We start from the raw sequence: 24,863 nt of genomic DNA, 5'->3' as shown, positions 1-24,863 counted from the left end.
ACAAATACTATTCTGTTATCACATAATAGGCCAGTGTGTATTGCTGTGTCTTGAGTCTCTACTTGTTTTATTTTACATGTGGTATTTCAGTCCATTGAAAGGAAACCCGTGTTCATTTTTGCTCAGCCTGATACAGAGAGAGTTCAAAAGTTCAAAAGATAAGAAGCGGTTCTCAGCATGAATAAACCGTGAAAAGCATTAGAAAATAAATTTTTGATGTCAAGATACATTCCCAGTTTATTCACGCTGAGAACACTTTTCTTATCTTTGGGACTTTGTAAGCTAGGATAGCCAAAATTTGTTTAAACTCCGCAATAAATAAAAAAGCAATACAATTTGACTATTATTCTATTGTCGCATACCTTTGTCTATAAATCAAACCCTTTACAGTATAATGACAATCTGGAAGTACTGCAAATAAGATTAGTGCTTTACGCTCCAGAGGAAAAAACAAATTCAAAATTAGGTTGCGTTTCTCCTGATCCTGATCAGAATCTACTACGTTAAACCATGAAAATAGTGCTCTTAATATTCAGAGAAACCAAACCTCAAGTCTCCTGGGACTGCCTCTTCCCTCAAGAGTAAAAGCCACTAAAGCTCAGAAATACTGTCAATTCTTAATTAACCATATCAGTGAGGAGGAACACTTAACACCCCTGAAAACTGTCCACTGAAGAGTGACAGAAAACACTTCCCAGATCGTGAGTTGACAAGCCACATAATTTATAAACCAGGAGCTGACTTTACAAACAGTTGGCTGGAAAAGTCTTTACTTATTCCTAACATGTCCTCATCATTATCACATGGTTATCAAATAGATTTCTTTAAGAAAACTAGAGATCTTCACATACCTATGACAAATACAAGTGACAGCTCAGATTGCTGGGACAGACAGAGAGTCAACTAATCGTATCTGAGGGACCTGGAAGTTCTCTGTGAAATAGATGACTTTTGTGTTGGGAAGTTCATTGAGAGTAAAGGAAAATGTGGAGAACACTGGGGGCCTCTGGGGGGTACCCTGGTGAGGGGAGAGTTCCAAGGGCATGGGAGCAATGATGGCAACACCATTTAACCACAGTATTTATCACCCCTGGAAGATACTCCGCCCTTCCAACAGCCTCCGAGGCCTTGCCGTGCTCTGCTCTCTTCCTGTAATGGATGCCCTTCTGCTTTGATTCCTACCTCGCCTTCAAATGCCACCGCTTCCATGAAGCCTTCCATGATTTCCTCTCATGAGTTTGGTTTCTCCTTCCTTTTTAATTACACTCATACTTTGGTCTAAGTATCCTACAACAAAGAACACAGTTTTAGAAGTTCCTTGGGGCTGGGGACTTTATCTTGCCCATCTTGACAATCTCCTCAGAACCAAGGAAAATGCTTTGGCGATTGTGAGTTGATCTTAAAGTGTGCCCCATCTGTAATTTACGCTGCTGGAATAGGACAGCAGGAAGTCCTTTGCCCTGTCATGTCTGGCAACGGGAATAGTGAGGCCGAGAATGATGGCAGACACTAGTCCAGCACAAACTCAGACACATGCAACCACTCTCCAGGAGTCTCCACTTCTTGTCACCACAACCGCAAATGACGGCTGCCACAGGTAAGTTCTCAACTAAAACAAGGTTCTTCCATCGAGTGTGTTTGGGTAACTCTAAGTCAATTACTTTCCAGTAGTGACAGCCTCACTTTCCATGTTCCTCTTTTATTTAACGTTCCTGAGGCCTTCCATGGCATTTACACTCCCTCCTTCCTTCTTCTCAGGCAGTTTCTTAATCTCCTCCTTGGGTCCTTTTTCATCTGTACTCCTCTCATATATTACAATTCCCCAGGTTCATTCTTCAATAATCTTTTCTCCTCACGTTTTATACATATTTGTCTCCTGCCACTTCAACACCCAAATATAGCTCTAGCCCAGACCATTCTCCTAGCCTCAAGCCCTTTTGTAGAGCTTCCCCAGAATGTCTCCATCTGAGATCCCACAGACACATAAGTGCCCACAGCGTCACTGCTGAACTCACCTTCTTCTCGCCTTTCCTGTGTTTCTGATTTTCTCTGTTACCCAGAGGTCACCTCAAGTCTTCTTTCTCTCTCACTCCCTTTCTTCCACACATTCACCAACTCTTCTTTGGAATCTGTCCCTTCTTTTAATCACCACCACTATTTCCTTTGTTAATAAGACTCACACCACTTCTCCCTCTACTACTGAAGGAACGTCCTAATTAGGCTCCCTACCTCTGGCCTCTTCCCTCTCCAGGCCATTCTTCATTCAATAAACACAAATCTGAATAGGTCCCTCCCCTGCTTTCAGTCAGTCACTTCCTGGCTCCTCACTGGTCCACTGCTAAATCCAAAGCTCTCTATTTGATATGTAAGATCCTTCCTGAGCTCTATCCCCTCTCAGCTGCCCTAAACCCATTTTCTACTGTGGCTCCTTTTATATTCTTCTCTCCAGACATACCATTAAGAAAATGATTTACGGTTTTTCCTAAAGGAGAGGAGACCTCCTTCTTCCTGCACATGCTCTTCTCACCAACTAGAACCCACCAGCACCACCTTTATCGTCTATCTAACCTTTACTCAATGAATCAGCTTAAGAAAAATACACTCTTGAAAACCTACACTGAGGCCCTGGATTCTTTCCAACTAGGTTATATGTTCCATCTCTGCAATTTTTTTTTCTTTTGACAGGTTCTAGTCTGTTCCTTGATCTCCCCCCAGGTCTATGAGTTGCTCAACGACAGAGGGTCACCTTATCCTCTCTGTATCCCCAAAGCCCAGCAAAGTAGTTGACATTGACCAACTATTTGTTAAATGGAAGTAACAAGAAAAAAAAAAAATCAGCTACACATTAAGCAACTAGGTTAGTGATTTGATTTCAGCTTCAGTGGAGAAAAGACAGATACTTGGGATTTGAACATAGCCCCTTGAGTCAGCTCATTAAACCTCTGTGTTCATCTAGTTCCAGAGTTTCCCACCTATTGAAAAAGAAATGGAAAAACAAGTGCTGGATTTAACAAAAAAGAACAAAACTAGATTTAAGCTTTAGCAAAGCCCATGCTGCTGAAATTGGGAAGGAAGATGTTAGGGGCGTTGGGAGACAATTCTTCAAGGTCTCTTACATTTCTTCATACCTTGTGAAGACGCTTTGATGGCTTTTGTTCTAGAAGGATGTTTGTATATAGCAAACAGCTTTGGAAGACTTAGAGAGTGTGTCCTGCCAGGGCTGAGGACGGAGTTGTTTCCTGAGCAGGATAATAAAGACGATGTCTCCCTCTAAGGGCAAAAGTTGGGCAAGGTTGCTATCAGCCCCCTTATAAGATTGGAGATTTTTTAAGGCCCAGGTTCCTCAGCTGCGACATAAATCCACTATGTACACAGTATCCATTTGGGCCACCCCTCACTGCCCCATGGAATTCGGGGTGGGGGGGGATGGAAGCCGGTGCAAACATGAAGCTCACACTACCTGCTATGGCTTGATTAATAAAGTCCTTTGTCTCTGATCAGGAGCCTCATATCTTCTGTCAGCAGCTATGTACTGTGGCAGACTAACTTGTTACCTTGAAGGTAGAGTAAAATCTTATACACTGCAGAGTTCCTGACAAGGAGAAGGGAACTAAAGGAAATTTTTTTAACTCTTTGATAAATGTTTATGAAATCGAATACTACCAGAAAGATAAAGTCTTAAATAGAGTATAATAGTTAAGGGCAAGATTCTACAGTCAAACAGTCTGGGTTCATAGCCTAGCTTTTAAAATTATTAACAATATAAACTCTCCTGAGCTTTATACCTTTATATGCAATTTCTCCAGAAAACCTTAACTTCCCTAGATCTCAGTTTCCTCATTATAAAATGTGGATACCAATATTACCCTCTGATAGGGTTGTTGTGAGGATTAAATGAGTTAACATATGGAAGGTACTTAAATTGTTCCTGGCATTTAATAAATGCTATTTAAGAAGAATATTCTGATGCTCAAACTTTACTCCATGGACAATCAAAGTTTTTAAGAAAGGAAATGATGCTAGTAAGTCTTTGCTTTAGAAACCAACTTTGATGAAAGTTAAACCATATATATAATAAAAATAAAGAGGGTCCAGAGAATATGAAACAGAAGACGACCCAAGAGATGACTATAGCAGTCTAGGAGTAAATATAGCTTGGCTGGGCTTGAGTGCTGGCAATGGGGAAGAGAACTAATTCAAGAGATATTTCATTGCTGGTGTTTCTAGAATTTTGGTACCTGATAGGAATATAAAAATTAATTTCTAGTTATCCATTGTCATATACAAAGGCCTTTTCATAATCATCTCACCTAAAGCTCATAATATAACTACAAGGTAAAGTGGGAGAAAAGTGACAGATAAAAGATTTCAAATACGAAGGGAGGGGAAGATGAGGGAAGTACCTCAGAGGGACAGAACGTTGATAACTAGAGATTATCTAAGGACATTTTGAGTCTGAACCCCATGGTGATGATAAATCTATCGTTGAAAATGCAAGTCTGTAGCTCTGAAGAGAACGGGGCTAGATGTACAGATCTGGGTTGCACTAGAATAGAACATATGATAGAAGCCAGTGGAAAGGAAGAGATAAACCAGGTAAAGTATATAGAACGGGAAGAGGAATGAGGATAGAAGGTGAGAGGAAGCAGGGGCCGGTGCAGGAGAACTACAGATGATACGGAGTGTACAAAGGAAAGGAACAAGTGCAGCAGTGGAGAAGTGGGAAATAGGAATAGGCAGTAATATCACATACTATGGGAAAATGAGAGTAGGGTGAGTTCTGGGAAAAAGGCAGCCTCTGAGAAGGAATTTCAGCAGAGGAGGCCAGACTGCAGTGGTTTAAATGATCAATGATAAGATCACTGATAAGCATCAAAGAGCTGTTCTTGAGAAATTGAAGGTGAAGGAGAGAAGCAGGGTCAAGATAGATCCACATATAGACACAGACATATAAACATGGAACAGAAAGAGATGTAGATAAGGAGACTTGGACACATTGGGGAGAAGAGGAAAAAACAGTAGAAAGGAAAGAGTTGGCAATAAAAGAAAGAAAAGAGATGACTAATAAAGAAAAATTTTAAAGGTGGAATGTGGAACATATAGGGAAGGGATTACCTTGAAAAAAGCAGAAAGTTATTCCCATGAGACACCTAAGAAAGAAGTAAAGATACAGAAAACAACATTGAAGCTGAGGACAGGGAGCCTGACAAAATATTATACATTAAATAATATAATGTCAATCTCATCAATAAAGTATGGGTTGAAGTTGACTGCTAAAACTACATGGCCGAGGTGAGGCTTAGGTCCACTTGAAGCAATAGGAGAAAGAGTAAACTACTGCTAAATATAAGCAGGAGGGTCTGGGAGGCTGGTAATTTGAGACCCTAGGAAGCCTAGAAAGGAGAGGTCAAGGGCAGAGGGACCATCACAGGTAACAGTGATTAGGAACAAGTCTCTGGGGTTAGAATGCGTCCAAAGCCCATCCCGCCACTTCTCAGCTATGAAACTTCAGACAAGTTACTTAACCTCTCTCTCTGCCTCAGTGTCCTCATCTGGAAAATAGAGATGATAGTATTATCTACCTCAGAGGATTGTTGTTAGGATTAAAGATATCAATAAATACAAACTACTGGAAATAATGCCTTGCCCATGGAGAGAACACCCAGCCTTCTCTACTTCACTTTATACTCAGTGTGGCTGACTTCATGAGAAAGGAAAATATTTCTGAACTAATTTACACTGAGTAAATGACAGACCACAGACCATTCTTAAATTATTTGTAAATTTAAAAGTGGACTGTTATTAGCCCCAGATGTCTCTAATTGGCTCAATTTCAGGCTTTCTCAGAAGTAAAAAACAAAACCAAAACAAAATAAAACAAATTCCAACATGGTGTGATTCTGAATTATTATACCTTTTTACCTTTCTCTACTTCTAAATTTACTCATTATTTGAAAATCTAAATCTCTGCCACTCTGACCACAAGTTTCTATATCAGCTACAGAAGGCTGAGGTGAAACAGTTCTACAGGCATGTGCTGGATGCGAGGGTAGAGTGGATAAACTGTATCATATCAGGCACATTTTGGATTTGTATGTCAACCTGTATTGGATACCTACATTAGGGAATGGATGTGTGCTGTCTTAAACAGTTTAGGAGACTGTTGAGTCACAAAGTGACCATACCTTTTTAAAACTCCCCCCAAGTGTCAGAGAACGCCAAGTATCTCAAGTCCCAGGAGCTTCAGCTACTGGATCTGCCTTTATAGACTTCTGCCTGTGTGATATCTATCTGCAACACTCTCATGTTTACTACTTCCATCATGTTGTATACAATAATTATGCAAGTGTTTACAAGAGAGCACTACAAAGGATAAATTTTAATAGACTGTATTACAGCCAGTCATTTTCCTTTGATGTCTCAAAGATGTGGAGTAGAGTTTATTTCCATCTATTTAATCCTTGAGAAAACATTTGCAGAGTACCATTAACATAAGTAAACTCTTCAATACCCCTTTATCAAAATGCCATCACCAGGACTTCCCTGGTGGCGCAGTGGTTAAGAATCCGCCTGCCAATGCAGGGGACACAGGTTCAATCCCTGGTCCTGGAAGATCCCACATGCCTCGGAGAAACTAAGCCCGTGTGCCACAACTACTGAGCCCGCATGCCACAACTACTGAAGCCCGCGTGCCTAGAGCCGGTGCTCCACAACAAGAGAAGCCACCACAATGAGAAGCCCGTGCACCGTAACGAAGAGTAGCCCCCGCTGGCTGCAACTAGAGAAAGCCCGCATGCAGCAACAAAGACCCAACGCAGCCAAAACTTAATTAATTTTTTTAAAATGCCATCACCGGTTACAACTCTCCAATTCATAATATACTTGCCATGGATAGCTTTCCCTATTCCATAATTCCCAGTTTAAGCCGAGCCCATTGCTTTAAGTGTTTTAAGTGTCTACAGCCATGAGAGAGCAGGAAATTTCTTATGAAGAGTCTCAGTGAGGAGAGAAAGCAGATCTTCCTCGTGTGGAACGATCTTACCCACTGCAGGACAATCAGCACCCCAACCCACCTCCATACCCAGCACCAAACGCCAACAGAACCCTATAGCTTTCACAACAGTCAAAAAAGCCCCACAGGTTCCTCAATACGCACTAGGTAGAAGGTACCAGCCACCCTCCCACTGAGAACCCCCCGCAGTGATTACAAAGAACTTCTTAGAAACACTGGCTGGGCCTGGGTGTTCTGAAAGGGAAGATATTTGTTGAGAACTCCAGCACTGGAATTCGAACAACCTGGATCCAAATCTCATGAATTCTAGGAGTGTGAACGTAACCTGACTGTGTCTCTTCCTTCATCATAAACAGAGATGATAATGATGCCTACCTTGTAGGGCTATTTCCAGGATAATATGAAATAATACATGTAAAGTAGTTAGAAATTTGCCTGGCATCTAACTAAGAATTCAAAAAGATTAAGTATACATTACCTGTGATTTCCAACGTGGAATCACATAGTAGGTACGTAGGCACTCTTTGTGAAATACTGACTTTATGAATCTGCCTAACCTTAGTTATACAAGGTTTCCTAAAAGTGAAAAGACAAGGTTATCTGATCAATTATCATTAGAGTTGGAGGGCCTATATGTCATATGTCTTTTGCTTCATTAGTAAAATTTCCTTTGAAAATGAGCTTACCTGTGGAGTAATGTACCGTAAATACAATGCATTACGTTTAGGCTGACTGTTATTTAGCTGCACAGTCATTTCCTCTTTTCAGTTGTCACCCCAGCTCCAAAATCTGCTCAAGTACAGGATCAGCTACACAAAATTTTTACCTGTGTTAATGACCTATAAGTGCCAGTCAGTAGGATGATGTGTTCTCATTAGTGGTCCTCATCTCATTAGAAGCCTGCTCTCACTGATAATGGACCTCAGAGGTCAATAAAAATCTCAGGAAGAATTCTCTTTAATTTAATAGATGGACAGGTGTGTGGAAGCCAAGTGCTATACACGGTTGTATTGCACATGCCTACAATGATAGCAAAGGCATCTGCAGAAACCTAGCACTAAATCCCAACATGGTTCCTGCTGAAGAAACCATTAACTCTAATACCAGGGCTTCCTACCCAGATTTCAGAAAGTACTGAGTCATCAGAGTGATCTCAATAACTCCCAGAAAGAGCATCTCTATTAAACACCCAAGAATTTATATTGGTTTTAATATCCAATCTCATCTCACCTGATAAATGAATGAGCTGCAGCAGCAGTGTCCTTTAAAAAAAATGCAATATCATCCTTCCAGCATTTTCAACAAAAGTTATCAATACTGAAACATGAGGTAAAATATCCAGGCAATATGAAAAGTGAGGTGGTATTTCTGTTGGTTTTCAGTGTCCCTCCCCCAAAGGGATTTTTCTGTGTCATGTGCATGGGTAGCTACCTAATGAGCCAGCCAGGGTCCACTTCAATAACAGCACTTGTAAAAGTAAGAGCATGGCTAGCCAGCAGCAAGCATGCTAAAAAAGCAGCTGCTAAAAAGTGGAGGCTTATGCATGTACAAGCTACCCAAAGTAAGATGTGTTTCCTGAGATAAACTGGAGAGGAAACGCCTATTCAGATAAACAAGACACATCTTATCAATGTAAAATAAATCACCTACCCAGAAATTTCTTGCATTTCTGCCAAAAAACGTATTTACAAACTATGTAGGCAAGTTGTTCTGAGATGCCACCGCACTGTGGCCATGTCTCAAGATTTACAGTTGGTGACATTTGCAGTAACCAGGTAGCAAATCGAATCTCACATGAGAAGAATGAAATATGGAAATGTAAAGTGAATCCAAGAATAGAATTTTTTTGATAAGAAAAACTCAAGACCCAGAAAGGTATGGATGGCTTTGTGTACTCCTCTAAACCATTTTTCTACTATAAAGCATTCACATTTCGGAAAATCAAAGATGAAGCAAAGAAATAGCAAAGACGTTTAAAGGTTCAAAATACCCTGGGGTCTATTCATAACCGCTCAGGAGCAGGAAGGAAAATCAGTTAAATTTGGCTTCTCTCTCAGACAGTTCGATGACGATCCCCTGATGCTACAGAATTTAGTGCAAACTTCTTCCGCCGGTCAAGGTGACCGGGCAATTGGTAAAGATTCACACTTCCCCTGAGCTTCTCGCTACAGTTGACACAGTGACCAAGAATGAGTATCTGCTGCCTTCTTCACTTCTAATCTGGAAATGAAAGCATGCCCCACCCTCAGAGGATGCGTTTCAGTCATCTTCCTACTCTAGTTCTCTCCTAACCGGGCCAGCATCTAAGTGGCTGCGCATTCAGTCCTTGCCATACTCTCTTCCCCAGCTCCTCACTTCTGCGAATGAGCCGGGGTTCGCCTGTCGTCAAACCTGTGGAATAATCCACTCCTTCGGACTCGGAGATACTAATCAAAAAAAAAAAAAAAAAGATTATATATATATATATGTATATATATATAAACTCTTTGGTCTCTAGAAAGGACATGTCAAGTAACGATTTCATTCAAAACCCTTTCAGAAAGTGGAACTTAGCATTAGCCCATTACTCTTCCAAACAGGAAATTAACACACACACACAATTTGGGGGAAAATTCTGTCAGGCGCTGAGAAAGTCTGTCAGGTGGAAAGCACCCAGCGCCCCCGGGTCCCCGTCTCCGACCCGAGGACGCGCTGGGGACAGCGTTCCCGCCGCGCTCCGCCTGGGACTGCTCGCCGACCCCGCCCGGTGCCCGCCTGCCACTCCTGCCCTCCATCCCTTCCGGGAGGGAACGGCTGCGGCCGCCAGGACTGCGGCAGGTCTGGGGTGGGCGGAGGCATACGGGGCCGACTCTCCCCCCAACCGCGTCCCGGAGCGCGCGGGCGCCACTTACATGCCGGGACGGAGCTGAAGGGCTCTGCCTGGCGGCCAGCCGGCGGCCACCCAAGCGCAGAAGCACCAGAGCCACAGTCGCCAGGTCATCTCCGCCGGGCGGAGCTGCTCCAGCCGCCACGCCGGCTGCGCGCCGCGCGCCACTCCGGCTCCGCAAGTCCGAGCCCCGCGCAGAAGTTGAGCTCGCTGGGCGGGCAGAAGTTGGTGTGCGGGGCTCGCGGGTCCGACGAGATGCGTCTCCCTGCGGAGGGCGCGAAAGCAGCTCGGGCCCACTAGGCATCACCCGCGACGCGGAGAGCGCGGGCGGAGCGCCTTGGCGAGTCCCCGAGGCGCCCGGGGCCGCCGAGATGCGCGCCCTTGCTCCGCCGGGAGCGACTGGCAACCTGCGAGCCCAGCAGCCCCGCAGCTTCCTCAGCCTTGGTGCCATGGAAACGCGCTCGCCGCCCTCCGGGCCCGGCCCCTCCGGAGCGCTTAAAGAGACAGCCCCGCCGCCACCGCGGCTCGACTAGCTGCTGGGCGCCCCCCACCCCCGCGCCCTCCTCACCCCCTCCTCTCTCCCGCGCCGCCAGGAGGAGGCGCGGCGGGGGCTGGACGCCGGGGGCTGGAGGGGCAGCTAAGAAGAGATTTAGGGGGCTCTGCTCAATCCTCCCGCCTAACCCTGCTCCCTACCTCTTGCTACCCACCCACCCAAGACACACACCCAAACCTCGCCAAAGAGGCGAAGCGGCTCTGGCTTCCCCTCACACACCAACCTGCTCAGAACCAAGCCAGCTGTACATCTGCCACAAGCAGAGACCAAAGGAAGGCTGACTTTTGATTCTTTCTTGCTCCTCTCGCTCCCAACCCGAGTCTTGGGAGTCGGTCAGAACACAGGCCGGGGGGTGGGGCGGGGGGGGGCGAGGTCGGTTTGAAGTAGGAACCAAACAGCAGTTGATTAAGTCAAATCTCCTGCCAAATCGACAGTTGCAGGACACCTCGTCGGCTCATCCAGAAATCCTCGTTACTCCAAGTGGGATCATCTCCCTTCCATTTATTTGCCCACCGTCTATCTCACCCCCTTCAGGCACCAGAGTTATAAGGAGGAGCCAACCCTTTTCCAAACCTACTCCCTCCTTTCCTTCAAACCAGCCCCTCTGCCCCCAAATTTGCTGAGGAGCAGTCAGTTGCGAGCCCCTAGAGCCCTTCCAGAAGGGAACAGCGTCTGCTCGGAACGGGAGGCTTAGGCTGCGGTGCTGGCCCGCCTGCCTGGGACGCATAGCCAAGCGCCGCGCGGTCGCCAGCAGCTCCGGCCCGAAGAGATGCCTCTGCCCGGCGCCAGCTGCTGTCTGGAAGGCCACAAACCTCTGGAGTCTGATTCGTGAAAATAAAAATCTATGGTGCATTGTGCCCTCCAACAAGGACAGCCCGGCTCCGAAGCCATAATCTGCAGTTCAGCCCTGCAGGAAACGGATCAATCTGCAGCGGGACAACTTTTTTCTCTGAATCCTAAACTTACCAAAAGTGGCTCTCCAATGACTCACTCCTAGTCAAACATTTAAAGTGGTACCACCTGATTTCCTCAATCCTAGGAGCCCTAAAAGGATCTTCCCCAAATGGTCTTTTGGGCTTCCCTTTGCCCTTCATAGCTGAATTAACCATCTGGCTCTTAGTTTCAGTCTTCTGAGCCTTTGTTCTCCCTTCTTTTCTTTCTGCTTTTTCTGCAACTAAAGAAGCAACTGGGTATTTACAGGGGAGACTGAGGAGAAAACTTTTGGGGTTTCTATGAAAAGAAAGAAAAAGATGAGGGTGCGTTAGAACCATTCCACTCCTGAATTATTTCGCATTCTGTGACTTTGCCCTCCTTGACGTGGGGAGTTGGAGTTCACACCACCCTGCAGTCTTCTCTATTTCTCTTAGACATATTTATTCTTTTTACTTTTTTTTAATTGAAGTTAACTTAAAGTGAAAAATCATAAATATACAACTAGGTATCTCCATCTTTTGACAGATATCTTTAACAAACAGAATTTTGAAGCAATTTGCACAATAGAAATCATGATTTGAACCCCTTATTTTATAAAACAGGGATTCATTCTTTCTTTTTTTTCTAAATACTTGTTATACATGAACCAAACCTTCTCCAATCACAGAGCGGACTTCGGAAAAGTGCTGACATCTGTTGTAGAAATGCATTGTCACTTGGCTAACTCTTAATTAGTTCTGATAATGACATGCCCAGCATGGGTCGCTGAAACACATTGATAATTTTAACATCTATTTTTAACTCTTAGTTTTAACTTCTCCTGAACCTCTTTGTCACCTTTGTTACCAAGTAACAAAGTTGAATGCTTAATTTCACATCCTCTTCTTTTTCCTCTCCCTCTTCTAGTGAGGTGCTAATGAACAGTGAAATGACCAAGGGCAGGCAGGGCACGGTGAGGGCGGAAATGAAGAAAAGGAAACTGGTAATTCACAGTAATGGTGATTCCTGAGCTGTGTGTACTAACTACATAAGGTGAGGCTGTTTTTCTTCCCTTCTGGATGTAAGTAGAGGTGAAAAGGTTAATTCTTTCCATTGATTCAACTTTTAGTTTGTCTTTGGATGAAACCTAAAGACTCCGGGTTATTTCAATACAGTTTTATCTTAATTGTTTTAATGAAAATGTACAGCACACCTAAAGATGACAGTATAGCTTAACTGTACCCTGGAATTCGTATGATTTGCTAAGCCTTTCTTTGCTTCTGGACTAGTTTTAAGTCCGTAGGGCTCTATCTTCAACTAATCTCATTCTCTCCTGGAGTGTAAAAAGTTTCTAATCATTTTTTTTCTTTATATTAAAGAAAGTCTTGCATAAATAATAGACCTTCTTTATTACAAGGCTAAATTTTATGTAAGCCACAGCTGAAACTCAGAACTATTTTAAGAGCTAAAGAATAATGGGGAAATATAGGAATGTATGTAAATTATCTGACTGCATGTTTGTTTAATAAAGGGCATGCTTAGTTTGGGTACAGGGGAAGTGAATCAGTAAATTGAAAATCCCAAATTAGAAAAATTTCCTTTTATGTACATTAGTTTAAAACCATGTTTATTATAGATGAATATTTAAAAGCACTTCAGATGTGATGCTAAATGTGATTACTGTATATTTCATAAAGTGAGGTTGATTTCAAATTATTCTAGCATGGATAATAATATAACACAACGCCATGTAAGCAATTACCATTAAATGAAATATACTCTTCCAGCATAAGGATTTAAAATTTTCCATGAACTGGGAAGCACTAATTTGAACTCAGCTCTCCTTCTGCAGTTTGTCCATACAATTTAAAAATAATTGGTAATTTGGTTTTATTGGCTGGTTATGCTATTCTCTTAAAAAAGGGTGCATTATGAAACCTGTTACTTACAGTCTTACACAGTAAAAGAGCAATGCAGTTTGGTGGTTTGGGGATGCTATGAACACACAAAATGAAGCCAGATACAGACAAAACCATTCATTCAGCGTTTATTGCCCAACATGAAAGAAATTTTAAAATTTAACAAAGCAAGGGAATGAGCCACACACACAAAGAATCAACTTTTTAAATTAAGAGAGAGAGAAGTTTTGTGTTGATGGCATCCGTTGCTCAGACATAAATTTCATGGAGGAAAAAACAGACACATCATGAATTGGGTTTTATTTTTGTGAATGGTATTTTACACTGCCAACCTGAACAGGTTTTTAAAAATGGGTTTGCTACAGCAGACAAATGTTCTCTCTGAGGAGAGCCCAAAGGATTTGGGGGGACCTCCGGTGGGAATGCCACATGCTACCCCGCTCTCTCCAGACCTGCATCAAAGGAGTGATAAATCTAACTAGCTTCTCCCTTGTAAGGAGGAGTCGGGGTAAGCCAATTTCACGCTGTATGTATGCTCGTTGTAAAAAGGAATGCTTACCTAAAAAGAAATAGATTCTGACCAGATGTTCCAAAATCTTCCTCAGCTGTTGCTTGAAGCTTTCCAGTCCCCGCATACTTTATCTTCTCGTCTATCTTCTTCTAATTGAGAAATTGTTGATCCATGCAGTTCGACAGGCAGGCTGCTGCAAAAACCTTCCTGCCAAAGCTTTTCAAACCCTGCTCTCCTGCACACAAAAACTTCCAGTGTCTGTACGGGGACAGGAAAAGAGAACAGGCCACTTCATCTGGCAGGTGTTGTGGGTGGAAAGAGGAGGAGGTCAGAAAGCCATTCTTCAAAGGACAGATTCTGTCACCTGAAAGTGTAATAAATTGCCATTATAGAAATGCCTACAAGCACTAATGAGCCATGTACATTGAAATCTTGATGTCAGGCAAAATAGAATGAAATTCACCCAGGAACCCACTGGGATTGTCACACCAAGATGTGAATAATCATTCTTGCTTTGGTTTCATCTGCCACTATATTTTGTCCCTACAAACCAATAGCTCTCTTTTTAAGGAAAATGATAAATTTAGCATAAAACTCCTAAGATATCTGTCTAGTGATTAATACATAATTTCTCAGTATTGTGCTACTCATTGGCCGTAAAGACTTGACCAATCAGATGTGAGTTATAATAGAATTACCAACTCCAGAATTATGTATATTTATTAGAACATAATTAGAAGATCAGCCCAGATAAACATTTGACTTGTACTTTTTTGGAAACTGTACTTTACACAGCTAATTTCGTGTGTGTGTATGTGTGTATGTTAAAAAAAAAACATGTAACATTAAATTTACTGTCTTAACCATTTTTAAATATACAGTTCAGCAGTGTTAAGTATATTCACGTTGTTGTGCAATAGATTTCTAGAACTTTTTCACCTTGCAAAACTTAAACTCGATTCCCATTAAACAGGAATTCCCCCTTCCCCAGCCCTTGGCAAACACCTTTCTATTTTGTTTCTATGATTTTGACTACTTTAGACACTTCATGAGTAGAATCATACAGTATTTGTTCTTTTATGACTGGCTTATTTCACTTAGCATAATGTCCTCAGGATTCATCCATGTTGTAACATGTGACAGATTTCCTTCTTTTTTAAGGTTGCATAATATTCCATTGTATGTATATGCCACATTCTGTTTATCCATTCATCTGTTGATGGACATTTGGGTTGCTTCCATTGTATGTATATGCCACATTTTGTTTATCCATTCATCTGTTGATGGACTTTTGGGTTGCTTCCACCTCTTGGCTATTGTGAATAATGTTGCAATGAATGTGGGTGTGCAAATATCTCTGCAAGATACTGCTTTAAATTCTTTCGGATATATACTCAGAAGTGGGATTGCTGGATCATACGGTAATTCTATTTTTGATTTTTGGGGAAACCTCTATACTGTTATCCATAACAGTTGCACCTTTTTATACTTCCACCAGCAGCACACAAGAGTTCCAATTTCTCTACATCCTCGTCAACACTTGTTGTCTTCTATTCTTTTGATAGTCACCATCCTAATGGGTGTGAGATGGTATCTCATTGTACTTTTTACTGCATTTCTCTTACAATTTGGGATGCTGAGCATTTTTTCATGTGTTTGTTGGCCATTTGTATATCTTCTTTAAAGAACTGTCTGTTAAATCCTTTGCCCATTTTTTATCAAGTAATTTGTTTTTGTTGTTGAATTGTAGAAGTTCCTTCTATATTTTAGATATTAACCCCTTATCAGATATATGACTTGCAAAGATTTCCTCCCATTCCTTAGGTTGCCTTTCATTCTGTTGATTGTTTCCTGTGATGCACAGAAATTCTTAAGCCTGATGTAGTCCCCTTTGTCTATTTTTATTTTTGTTGCCTGTGCTTTTGGCGTCATGCCCAAGAAATCATTGCCAAATGTAATGTCTTAAAGTTTTTCCCCTTTGTTTTCTTCTAGGACTTTTATAGTTTTAGGTCTTATGTTTAGGTCTTTAATCGATTCTGAGTGAATTTTTGTATATGATGTGAGATAAGGGTTTAACTTCAGTCTCTTGCATGTGGATATTCAGTTTTTCTAGCACCATTTGGTGAAGAGACTGCCCTTTCCCCATTGTGTAGTTACGGCATCCTTGTCAAAATTGTTTGGCCGTATATGCAAGGGTTTATATCTGGGTTTTCTATTCTATTCCATTGGTCTATATATCTGTCTTTTTGCCAGAACCATACCATCTTCATTACTGTTGGTTTGTAGTATATTTTGAAGTCAGGAAATGTGAGGACTCCAACTTTGTTCTTTTTCAAGATTGCTTTTTTTTCTGTCAAAGAAGAAAAAGTGAATACAAAAATCCCTTCCCTGGAAGCTTTTATTCTGAATTCCAAGTTTTAATGTCTGAATGCCTTGGGTAACTGATCAAATCCTAACAGCCACTATCAATGCCTCTACAACTAACCATGCTAATGTTGAATGGATCTAATCCTAAAGAACACACAGATGGAGCAACACAGCCTGGTACGTGCTTCATAGTGGGCCCAGTTATTTAGGCCCTGGCTGCAATAAGCTACTCATACTGTGCCATTAGCTCACCTTTTATAAGCTAAGCATTCACATCCAGGAAACATCAAAATCAATCATTGATAGTATAGAATTTTCCATTCCTCTCCAACTCAATATGGATCAATCAGAGGAGGGTTTCACAAGAGTGAATCACTGAGCATAGTAGTGACGAATGAACCTCAGTGTAAATAAGGAAAATATATCCACCTAAGGAAAAATTATCAAACCTAATGTGGTCTTGAGCCTATCCATTTAAACCCCACGTAAGAAGATAGGAAACATTGTCGGCTATTCTCTGGAAGGATAAGCCCAAGTTATAGCTGAGGCTCTAAATCACCAACCCAAAGCTAGTGTATCTGAAAGTTCATTATCCTCCACTTTCATACAAGCATAGTACACGCTTGCACCTGGAATATCTTCTGTAGTTTTGACTGTGTGTTTTCTGAAGCATATGAGACAGACAGCTTCAGCTATGGCGCTATGGTATACAAAGTGCAATCAGCACACTATCAAGAAAGTGAAAAGACAACCCACAGAATGGGACAAAATATTTGCAAATCACATATCTCATTAGGAACTGGTAGCCAGTATATATAAATAATGCTTACCACGCAACAATAAAAATGGGGAAATGATTTGAATAGACATTTCTCGAAGAAGATACATAAATATCCAATAAGCACATTGAAAAGATGCTCAATATCATTAGCCACTAAGGAAATGCAATTCAAAACCACAATGAGGTACAGCTTCACTCCTACTAGGATGGTTATAATCAAAGAGACAGTAACAAGTATTGACAATGATGTGGAGAAATTTAAACCCTCACACATTGCTGGTGGGAATGTAAAATCGTGAAGCCACTTTGGAAATAGTTTGGTAGTTCCTCCAAACATTAAACACAAAGTTACGATATGACCCAGCAATTCCACTGTACGAGGATGAAAAACATATGTCCACACAAAAACTTGTACAAGAATATTTGTAACGGTGTTACTTATAAAAGCCAAAAAATGGAAAGAACCTAAATGTCCATTAGTTGATGAACAGATAAACAAAATGTGGCATATCCATACATCATAATATTATTCAGTCATAAAAAGGAATGGAGTATTGATATATTCTACAATATGGATGAACCTTGAAAACCTTATGCTAAGTTAAAGAAGCCAGATACAAAAGGCCACATACTTATTTATGATTCCATTTATATGAAAAGTACAGAGTAGAAAAATCCATAGAAACAGAATGTAAATTAGTGGTTACCAGGAGCTGGGAGAGAGTGGGAAATGGAGAGTGTTCCTGGGTACAGGGTTTCTTTCTGGAGTAATGAAAACACTCTGAAATTAGGTAGTGGTGATGGTTGTATAACTTTGTGAAAATATGAAAAAGCACTGAGTTGTACACTTATTAAAAGGGTAAATTTTAAGACATGTGAATTATACCCCATTTTTTAAAAACTTTTATTTATTTATTTATCTATTTATTTATGGCTGTGCTGGGTCTTCATTTCTGTGCGAGGGCTTTCTCTAGTTGCGGCAAGTGGGGGCCACTCTTCATCGTGGTGCGCGGGCCTCTCACTATCGCGGCCTCTCTTGTTGCGGAGCACAGGCTCCAGATGCCCAGGCTCAGTAGTTGTGGCTCACGGGCCTAGTTGCTCCGCAGCATGTGGGATCTTCCCAGACCAGGGCTCGAACCCGTGTCCCCTGCATTGGCAGGCAGATTCTCAACCACTGCACCACCAGGGAAGCCCCCCATTTTTTTTTTTAAGTGCTGTTTCCTGACCAGTGCCAAACTGCAACCTGTTTCATACTCGTCCCTGACGAGATGAGAAGCTTTTGCCAGAATGAAAGTGGACTGCATCACTAAGTGCACTATTTAGTTCAGCTGATATTTTTTAATGGCAAGACTTTCCCAGTGAAGTAAGCAGTCCATTGATTTCCTTCTGAGGTAAGCTCCTTATCATCCTTGGGACCAGGTAATGAAGAGTTCACAGATCAGCTACTTTGCGTAAAGCTGCTGTAATCTGCATGCCTGACTTCAAGAATGTGCCTGCCAATGGTTACATGACACACTGATGAATGAATTAAGACATTCACAACTTCTGAGAGAAACCATTCCAAAGTTGCGTCCTATGTATCAACTGCACGTGGTAACAAAACTTCCGTTCATCGTGCCTCTATATGTGAGGCAATGAGTCCCATAATAGAAATGAAGAAGGAGGAGCAGGGGAAAGAGTCAGAGGAGGTTGGGAACTGGAGGGAGAAGGGAGGGTGGAGAAGGAGGAAGAAGAATGTAAATAAATAATAAGACAGGTGCTACATGCACGAAGAGTTTACTTTCTTCTATGGAAGTCAGACATGTGACTTGTCCTATGTGATTAGTATAACAAGTAGCAATAAAATATAGAGGAGAAAGGGGTTAGTTTGGGGGAGGATATGCTTTCTATATGGTCTGCAAAGCCTTCCAGAGGATGTATATGGGGTAGGTGATAAAGGATGATTAGGAGCTCAGCAGGCACATACTTCTGAATACGAAAGACTAGAACCAGAGTAAATTAAACCAAACGTCCATACATATAAATTGGTGTTTGTCAAAGTGGGGCTTCCAACCCAGCAGCATCAACATTGCTTGGGATCTTGTTGGAAATAGTTCTCAGGCCCATCCCCTAACTACTGAATCAGCCAGTCTGGAGGTGAGCAATAGCAATTCGTTTTAACAAGCCCTTCAAATGATTCTGATGCACACTAAAGCTTGAAAACCACTGTTTTAGATAAACGTAGCAACTAGTTTAAAAAATAGATGCTGTGTCCTGAAAAAAAAAATAGTGTTTCAGTTTAATACAGCGAATTGATCATAATATTTTATATCTGTTCCCTCCCCAAATTTTACTAAATGAAGAGTAAAGAAATGTTTTTAGATACTATCCTCCAATACGAACGAGAGAGGAGACAACTAGTCAACTATTTCAAGAAGAGTTTGGAAGATAGAAGCCTGATGCAGGATTACTAACTGCATTGGTAGATAGAAGTCACAAAAGTTACAAGGTAGGTGCCTGTAAAAGACAATGCCTAGGAGAAGAGAAGTGAGCTAGTTCCCCAGAGAGAACATCTGAGAAATCTGGTGCTTGAAGAAACCTGGAAGGAGTGAGTGATGCCTAAAATGAGGGGTATGCTTGTAAAATATGTAGGGTAGTTGACTTCCTGATGTTCCCTCTCCTTATAACCCTCAAGACACAGGTGATGTATTCTCTGGAAAAATTGAATTGCAGGGGTTTATCCTTGACACAGTGGAAAACAGAGGTTGGCAGAGGGCTAAACGCAAGAGCGTTAGGTGGAAAGTCCACAGGATAAACTGAAGCCCTCTCATGGTTCTTCTCACTTGTGGTCCCCAGAAAACCTGTATCCAACTGTATATCTTGCACCATGCAGGAGGTTGGAGGACTGTTTTCTGGAGACCCCAATAAAAAGGTCAGTGATTGATAATCTTCCAGTTAAGTCTACCACTTGACTACACCCACCCACAAAAGCAGAACTTCTTTCTAATAATCTTTGTAGTGCTTACTCTTAAACATAATCAGCCAAGGATCACCAGATATAAAGAAAGCTTCCAGTATGTAGAGACCACATGAAAATAACAGATAAAAGAAACCTGAAAGAAAAGGAAAAAAATCCCCTCCCTCCCAAATTATAAGTATTATCTTAAGAAAGAGGATATGTTACATTCACATACACAAAAAAATGTTTTGCTATGGAACAGGAACACTCTGAGAAATATCTTTTTGAAATTAAAAATAGGATAGCTGCAGTGAAAAAACATTCCATAGAAAGGTTAGAGAAAATCAAGGAAGTCTCCCAGAAGATAAAAGGAGAGACAGACAGGCAGAGACAGGGAGGAAGAGAGAGAAACTAAGAAATAAAAGGAAATAAAATGAGTGGATTAATCCAGGAGAAGCAGAAAGAGAGGAGAAGAGAAAACAAAGGTAAGGAATCATCAAACAAATAACTTAAGAACCAGAAGACGTGAATCTCCACATGGACCGAGTACACAGAGTTTGTGGGACAACAACTCACAGTGATGCATCATCTTGAAATTCCACAACAGCAGAGACAGAGAGAAAATTCTAAAAGGGTCAGAGATAGTACGATACGAAGGACATCATTCAGAATAGCATTGGGCTTCTGAAAACAAACACCAAGTGATATACAATAGGGGAATAATAACCTCAAAGTTTTGAGGGAAATGGTTTTCAACCTAGAATTCCATACTAATCTGAACTATCAATCAAGTTTAAGAGAAAGACATTTCAGACATACAAAAGCTCAAAAAAACTGACCACTCACATATACTTTCATAGGAAGCTAGTGGAGAATATATCCCAGCAAAATGAGGAAGTGAGCTAAGAAAGGAAAATATGGAAACCAGAAAATATGGAAAAGAGGATTCTCAGGAAGGTGACAAAGGGAAGTTTTACAACCCAAACTGTGAGTCAAAATTAAAAAGCATCCTACAGCCAGCGAGTAAGTAGAGAATATAGGAAAAATCTCTGGAAGATAAAAGGGGAGGAGGGTCATTTAATGTGCTTGGGAGTTACAGAAATTATTTCTAGGCATTAGAACACTTGGGGAGAAAACTAACTACTGATCAATGAGAAAAAAAAAACACAAGAAAATTATTAACTGAAGAAAAAACAAAGTTTATTGAGAAAGTAAATATCCTGACATTATTTGGTGTAGTTGCAAACAATATGCCATCTATAAAATAATGCAAATATTGATGCAGATTTGTTTAACAACTACTGAAGGCATAGTGGAAAGCAAGGTTTGGAGTGGGGTATAATGGAGCCAAAATAGGGAGGAAGTCAATAAATACTGCCTAATATGATAAATTAAGAAATAATAGAATAGGCTACTCTATCAGATAGACGTATATGTATGGAAAAATAGGAGAATGTTATAGAACAGAAAGAGAAAGGAGAGGCAGGCTATTGTGTAGTGTGATCAGGCCTTTTCTATGTAGATATCTGCATTCTGAAGGAGATATCTGAAGGAGGCAGTCACACCCAACCTGAGGGACCAATATTACAGAGAGAAGTAAGAGCAAGCGTTAAGACTTTGAGGCAAGAATAAACTTAGTGTGTTCTAGAAAGGCAAGAAGACTGGTAAGCATTGAATGAGGTCAACAATATGGGGAACAGTGGATGAAACATGTCCAAATGGGAGGAAAAGCATTGGAGCTTCATGACCTGCTGTGTCTAAGAAGATTCCATGATTCAAAGAAAAACAAAGCAATACCATATCTGTTTATTTTAGTTCGTGGATTTCTCCTGCCCTGCATTCATTTATCCTACCTTCTTTACCACTTTAGTACCATCAACCATTAACACCACCGGGCCCTGTAATTGTAGTAAACATTCAGAGGGAAGTTCTTTTTAATATATCTGAATCGTTTGCATGTCTGGGAATTAGTCTATTACCACATAAATCATAGGCTCTCTGTTTCTCTCTCTACTCCATTTTGCATTTCTCAATGTCATCTTCATCATACCAAGTTCCTATTTGCATTTGAAATAGTAGTAACCTACAAGATTTCACATTTCCTGAAAATACAAGACTCTTGTGTAGAGATTATAATGAGGCTGGCTGGGCAATGTTCTATTATTAGTAAGAATTGTGATTTTTAGAGTTGTGGGTTAATTGCTAATAACTGTATGCAGTGTTTTCCCTCAAGATGTTTTCTATTACAGTAATTACCTGAGCAGCTGGGAGAGCAGACATTAACCATTTGTCTTCACAGTAGCCCTCACTGGGGACTCTCCCCAAACCTCTGCACATGACTTTATTTGCTGTTTGATGGATAATGTAGGAGGGAAGCATAAAAGATATAGGATCTTCATACTTTGGAATGAATATCCAATTTTAAACAATTTTTTCTTGTTGAAGGGATTCTTTCTCACACCTGTGATGAATAGATTACAAGAAACATAGAATGTCTTTTAGATATATGGATTTATTTGACTAGTTTTTATGTGCCTATTTCTCTTCGTATCCTCACATAATGAAATTTTGTCACAGAAATTGTGTCAGAAGCCTCAGCTACCCTGAAGACACCACTGGTTTATCTGTTTACAAATTAGATTGGACCAGTGAAAGCTGGCTGATACTGAAGAAATCTGTTAAGAGCCACCTTGCCTGAGAGCCCTGTTCTTTTTCATGACACATGAATTCCCATTTGATTATCAATGCAGGACCCTGATTTTAGTATCTTGAATCTCCCTCTGGGACTCTTGGTGCTTCCTTGTGTGAATTCCTGTTTACTGTGTGATGTGGCCCTGCTCTCAAGACTATATGCCAATCTGATGCTTGACCCCAGGTTCTCCCAAGCAACTCTGCTGTTGTCTGGACTCCATCTCTGCCAAGTTATTTTCTACATCATGCCTTTTGTTAATGCAAAAGGCTGTTTTGTTTTGTTTTTGTTTTTTATAAATAGGGAACATTTTATTTAACATTTTTTAATGAAATGTCCCAAACCACAAGCAGAGACTAAATACAAAAATAAATAAATAAAGCTATGCTTTTAGGAAATCGTTAAGTATATAAGAATTTTTTGTCTTCTCTCTCATTGAATAAAACAATACATTTACTACTGTTCAGATCTCATTGCTTTTTTACCGTGCTTTTCCAGAAGCTACAATTTTCTTTCTTCTTAACATGACTCCATTTCTTTAAATCCAGAAAAGCTCTGGTTTTATACTGTCTTAAGTATTTGGTTGTAAGAACCTCAATAGAAAGAATGCTATCTGACTTATATTAATTCCACAGAAGTCACACAAACAAGAGTATGCCAGGCCCCCTGGCAAATGAGGCAGAGGCCACAGCTTTCCTTCTCCTTCCAGAAGGATACGGGACCCTGACCTCTATGCTGTGGTCGCTGGCGGCTCAGCACAACTTACTGGGGCCACCCCCTCAGTGTCAGTGCTCAAAAGAGAGATCCACCTGCTAATCAGAGACCACGCCCTGGGTCTGAATTCTGCAAGTCTCAAAGGCCCACCTGGTACTAGGAAGAGTATCATACACTGAGGGTTTGAACCCAACACGTCTGGAGGATAATGGGAGGGAAACTTCCACACAGACTTAAAAAGTGGAAATCCCACAAGAGCCTGGGCCACTGGCTGGAATGACCCTGGAGACTGGATGACGAGACACTCAGAGTCGGGTAGAACTTGGAGTCTGGTTACAGAGACATTCAAGAGGGCAAATTGCAAAGTAGTTAGAGGCGAGAGATCAGATAGAGAAGTGTAAAACTGTGGTCTCAGGGCCAGCAAGAGCTTCAAAAAAAGTAAAGCAGTAACCTGGGTGCCCTCATGGAAGTGGAGTTGCTCTGATGACTTGGTTGTGGACGAGGGAGCTCTGAGTCACTCTGCCTCTTCTTTTAGAAAATCTTGACTCCATAAGCTGGTGCTCTCTGTACAGCATTCAAACCTAAATGACGCTATCTTCTTACTTTTTTATAAACAGTGCCTTGCAATGAAATGCTTTAATGAATCCTTTTTGATTTACTGGTTGGTTGAACCAATTTTGGAAAAGCCCTGCAAAACATGAATTAAAATACAAATTGAATTTAGAAAATATCAACTTGCATATTCCAAAGAAGATAAGCCCTTCTTAACTCAACCTCACAATTTTTCCTCATTGCAAACTCCTTCTCAATACACTCATAGTAACAGCTAATATTGGAAGGCCAAACAAACAAACAAAATCTGCAACATTTTCTGTCCACTTAAAATGAATTTCATATGCTAAAATCTGAGTTGATTTTTTTCATATTAATATCCAAGTGTTTCAATTTTACTGTCCACTTCCTCCATCTAAATTTATTGTGAGCTCCTTAAGATGAGAAATATCTTATTTATATCCTTCAGAGTACCAGACTGTATCAGGTGAGGTCATGTTGAGTGATTGAAGTGTTTTAGCTAAAACTAACGTTTTCTTAAGGCCAGCCTAGAGAACCATTTAACAAATGAGCTGATTTATACTGTCATTATTATGTTGGTTAACAGATAAAAAAAGAAGCATAAGATAATAGCAATGCCTCTTTGGGCTAAAATATAAACACCATCCCACTTAAGAAATGAGAACCAAGGACAAGTCTTGGCATTTATTGAGTCCTTCATAAAACAAGAAAACACATGAGATTTTGCTATAATTCAAGAGCCATTCTTGTCAGTGCCTTCAAGGATAGAAATTAAGCTATATTAAAGCTAGTCTTGGCCCAATTATAGAATAAAAGTGAGGCATCTATGTCATGGTTCCAGGATAAGTTTCAAATCAGTTTGGATTCAGCTGCTTGGTCCTTACTAGGACTTCAGGGGACAGCCAAGAATTACATTTAATTCATTATCTTGTTCTGAAAGTGCTACAGTGGCTGCTACACAAATTGAAAGCAGCATTTACACAGGATAATACCTATGGTAACTTTCCAATTTATCTTTTGGGCATTAT

The 24,863-nt window shown here is 41.0% G+C and overlaps 1 long non-coding RNA gene across 5 annotated transcripts in view; it reads right to left on the bottom strand.

Moving 5' to 3' along the window:
• Nucleotides 1–10,848: 10,848 nt before the first annotated feature.
• The window catches only part of LOC309659148, a 122,918-nt gene continuing 108,903 nt past the window's right edge, over nt 10,849–24,863 (bottom strand). For 3 of the 5 annotated variants that reach the window (XR_014262620.1, XR_014262622.1, XR_014262623.1), the window contains 2 exons: nt 22,116–23,950; nt 10,849–14,137 (listed from right to left, as the gene is read on the bottom strand). This is a non-coding gene — a long non-coding RNA (uncharacterized lncRNA). Of the gene's footprint in view, nt 14,138–19,072; nt 19,175–22,115; nt 23,951–24,863 lie in introns of those variants that run through there. The other 2 variants (XR_014262621.1, XR_014262624.1) reach the window with 2 other exon arrangements.

This window comes from Balaenoptera physalus (genome assembly GCF_965194825.1).
Source record: "Balaenoptera physalus genome assembly, chromosome: 4".
In the NCBI taxonomy this organism is placed as follows: domain Eukaryota; kingdom Metazoa; phylum Chordata; class Mammalia; order Artiodactyla; family Balaenopteridae; genus Balaenoptera; species Balaenoptera physalus.
The sequence above is the reverse complement of the archived record's forward strand: the minus strand, read 5'-3'. Positions and strand labels throughout refer to the sequence as shown.